Source organism: Tachypleus tridentatus, chromosome 10, assembly GCF_004210375.1.
Source record: "Tachypleus tridentatus isolate NWPU-2018 chromosome 10, ASM421037v1, whole genome shotgun sequence".
Classification (NCBI taxonomy): domain Eukaryota; kingdom Metazoa; phylum Arthropoda; class Merostomata; order Xiphosura; family Limulidae; genus Tachypleus; species Tachypleus tridentatus.
In genome coordinates, this window is record NC_134834.1 from 110,506,457 (window position 1) to 110,510,839 (window position 4,383).

Below are 4,383 nucleotides of genomic sequence, written 5' to 3' on the forward strand. Positions count from 1 at the left end.
TAGCTTTGTGCGAAATTCAAAACAAGCACACTTTTTCTTTGAAATATCCCATCATCATCTTGATATTATATTCAACTGAATTAGGGAAAACACAGTAACATTAAAAAGTAATTAAAGGAAAAGAAATATTTATACCAATTGATCAAAAACTTGTTTTTTATGTAAGTTTATACAACTTTTATTATTGGTTTTCTTTATGTTGTAAAATAAATTATTTTCGTTCTCAACCACATACACATTTTAACTTCATAATTACCAGTCAGTTCACTTGGTGTTTTCAACACATTCTTATAAATTTACAATAATGTGCAGGTAAACATCGGTATACGGGCAATGTCCCACTCAAATAGTTTTTATGTAGTCTACCTTTTTATTTATTACAATAATGTGCAGGTAAACATCGGTATACGGGCAATGTCTCACTCAAATAGTTTTTATGTGGTCTACCTTTTTATTTATTACAATAATGTGCAGGTAAACATCGGTATACGGGCAATGTCTCACTCAAATAGTTTTTATGTGGTCTACCTTTTTATTTATTACAATAATGTGCAGGTAAACATCGGTATACGGGCAATGTCTCACTCAAATAGTTTTTATGTAGTCTACCTTTTTATTTATTTTTTATTACTTTTTCAAAATACATCTTGAAAGTTTGTTTGTTTTAAAGTGAGAATTTAATTAGGTAGGCAATATGATAATTATAGCTTATATTTTTCAAGATGAGAAATTACACATTGTTTCAAAACATTCGGTACTTTGTTACACAAAATTGAGGTATCATTACAAATAATTCCTTCTATTTCAATAAAACAGTTGTCAATTAAAATTTTAAATCGAATACAAGAGACTAAAATTTTTAAAAAATGTTTAGAAAATACAAAATACACACGTGTGAAAGAAACAATTTTGTCTAAACACATAAAAAGAAACTATGACGATTCAATTTATTTAAACAGAAACTTAGAACAATTGCCCGCAAATGAAACATCGCTCAAAAAAAAATTAGAGAAATCCTGGTGGTCGATTTTATTTGATCACCGCATTTAAGTCTTGTAATTTTTCACAAAGTATGGATTTTATGCTTGATAAAATACCACCAAATTTTGTAAAAAACTCTGTATTTATAAATAAGAATGGAACATAAAAATTTATTTTACTTTTAAAAATGAGTCAGTAATCATGGAGGTGAGACATTATCCTGGATCCGATAAATATCAGAACACAATAGATGTAATAATTGAAACAGAAACATTCGGTTTATAAGTGATTGTTTTACAAAGGAACGTTTGACACAATAAAAAATAATAGTTATCAGTTGTTCAGTCGACAGTTACCATCATCAGGGTTTTGAATACAGTTGTAAACCAGTAGACAAGGGGAGATTGTCGGTAACTAGTAAATAAAGTAATAATTACGAAAACCAGTTACTCCAATAGGACATGTCCAATCAATGTGCCTTATTGGAATAGTTGTTTGTCTGAAGTATTCCTTCCTTTACTAGTTATCTTACCGAAACTAGCCCATTGAAAGTTAATAAAGTCGTTAATTTATTTTTTAACATAAGTACCTCAAGACAAATGTTAATGTTATTTATGAGTAGGACAACAGAAACTAACAAGGTTATTATTATTATCTTAACCTTATTTAGTTTATAAATAGACCGGTTGTATCTGGCAACATCTGTTAAGTTATTACATACACCATATAAAACCACTTAGTTTTAATGTCGAAGTTTGTTTGTAATTAAGCACAAAATCACATAATAGACTCTGCCCGCCAGTGGTAGCGAAACCCCGCTTCTAGCAAAGTCCGCAGACATACTGTTGCACTACTGGGGGTATCTAATGCACCCTTACTGGTGTTAATAACAGAAACTACATTACTTTCAATTTAATATTATGTTTAAACCCAATACTAATTTAACTTTTATCAATCATTCTTCTAGAACAGATGAAACACATAAAGTTCTGACTGTAATAGACAATTTCTAACGAGTAGGTAAAGGGTAGAAACCTCATAACAGTGCTACAAGTTTGTTAACTTTTCACTGACTTCCCATAGTTTTTTTGCCAAACCTTCGTCTTCAGAAATGGGTTCTAGAGGGACTTCTTGACAATCTGCGAAATATTTTCCACTAACAGTCGTCAAATGTTCTGATACTGCTACGTAGATTGATGTTTGTGCCCCCTCGAGACTATTTTTTATGAAGAATGCAAAGGGCAATGTAAGAAGATACATTAAAGGATTCATTTTTCTTGCTATATCAGTTTTAACAGCACCTGGGTGTACACAGTTCACCGTGATACCAGTTCCTTGAAGACGGTGACTCAGTTCCTTTGTAAATAGAACATTTGCAAGTTTAGTGTTACAATACACAGTAAATGGTTCATCCACACGTTTCTCCATATTTAAATTATCGAATTCTATCTTACCCCACTTGTAAGCTATAGAAGATAATACTACTACCCGAGAGGGGGCGCTTTTCTTCAAAAGGTCTAGAAGAAGATTAGTTAAAAGAAAATGTCCAAAATGGTTTGAGGCAAACTGTTCTTCTAATCCCTCTACAATGATTTTACGTCCTCTTTCTGCAAGCATTCCAGCGTTATTAATCAAGATATCAAGACGAGACTCTTCGTTTTTGAAATTTTCCACAAACTGCCTTACCGATGTTAAAGAACTCAGGTCAATTTTCCTTACGATAACTTGCTTGTTTCCAGTCGAGCAAATGATCTCATCAGCTGCAAGGTTTCCTCGTTCCGTATTTCTGCACGCGAGAATCACCCGAGCATTTCGCTTCGCGAGATCTCGAGCCGTTTCTTTTCCAATACCAGTGTTAGCTCCAGTTACAATGGCTGTCTTCCCAGTAAGATCAATCTTGCTAATACATATACCAGTTGAAAACTTTAAATATAGTTTGAACAACACCAACAAAACAAGGATGGCAAAAAATATATTAGACCAACCTTTGAATAAGATTAATCCCAATATTCCATATACCGAAATGCAAGATATATAAATAAGTGCATCGTGCGTCATTTTCAAAATGTCTACGTTCAATGATTCGTAATGATCTATATCGAATGAGCTTTCTGTAAAAGACGCCCCAGTAAACTCGCCCTAGTTTTTATCTCCAGCTTGTTACATCATTCACTTCTCAGTGTCACAAGCTGACAAAGAGTATTGTACTTTTGGACTCCTAATACACGATAATGACTGGTTTCCGTTAGCTTCTAAGATTGATAACGTATACACTGTGACAGAAACTGGCTAATCGTATGTAGACATTTTGCATATAATTATATCACGTGAGCGTTGCAAGAAAAAGTAATATGTTTTACCCTAGGAAAATATGAGCTTATCACGGGTAACAAATAATTTCTACTAAGCCATAAATGGCGTGATGACCTGTCTAATTTTAATTAGGGAAACTGGACAAATAATGAATAATTTATCATTTTATCATACAATCCAAATATTTAGCACACTTTCAATGACGTATCAACCACGAATAACTTTAATAAGATGACATTTGGAGGATATAATTAAAATAGTAGTAATGAACATGTTTCATGTGTTTTGAAATTTCATTTCGTTTGAAACGTTGGTTTTCCAATGTTAATCTAGCGCAGAGTTACCTGATCTATACAGAATACTGTAAATTTGTGGACTTACCACGTAGAAAGGCAGGTGTAGTGGTTTATTGTAAGTTGAAAGTGACAAGATTCACTATTAAGACAGACAAAACAATTATTTTATTAACCGATGATACTCATGGCTGAAGCAGATAATGCTATTGTCTTGTGGCTAAAGTTTGTTTAAAATTTACTTTGGAAAAAACTAAAAGGGTTTAGACAGTCATATGATGAAAAGATAGTCACCAGACATGATCAGAAAGATGTCAATGACAAAAAACAAAATAAATGGATAGGAGTGTAGTTGAAAACACCAAAACTGTTATCACATTCCATGTTCCCTTTCCAGCTAACATATCACAAAGTTGAACCAGAGTAAGTGGAGCACCTGTGTTCTATGTGACAGTATATCTCTAGTCCCACATAAGCAAGATAAAAAATACATATAACATGTGAAACAATAAATATCTTCTATGGAATACTATTACCCCATAATGTGACTGATTATTTTATAATAGAAAGTTCGACACAATGAAAGATATCAGTTGTTTCAGAAGACTAGATTTATCAGTGATTTGAATACAGTTTTATCTTATTCTATATTGAAGAGTGAGGTACATGGTACTACAAAGTATGCTGCTCAATCAATGCACGCATGAAATTAGTTTTAGTGAAGTGCTATAAAATTCTGACAAATCTGATAAAAATAAATAAATACCCGCATACCTCAATGAAGATTTTCATGTTG

The 4,383-nt window shown here is 32.3% G+C and overlaps 1 pseudogene; it reads right to left on the minus strand.

Moving 5' to 3' along the window:
• Positions 1-296: 296 nt before the first annotated feature.
• On the minus strand, positions 297-3,211 carry LOC143230077 (retinol dehydrogenase 11 pseudogene; annotated as a pseudogene).
• Between the last annotated feature and the right edge of the window lie 1,172 nt (positions 3,212-4,383).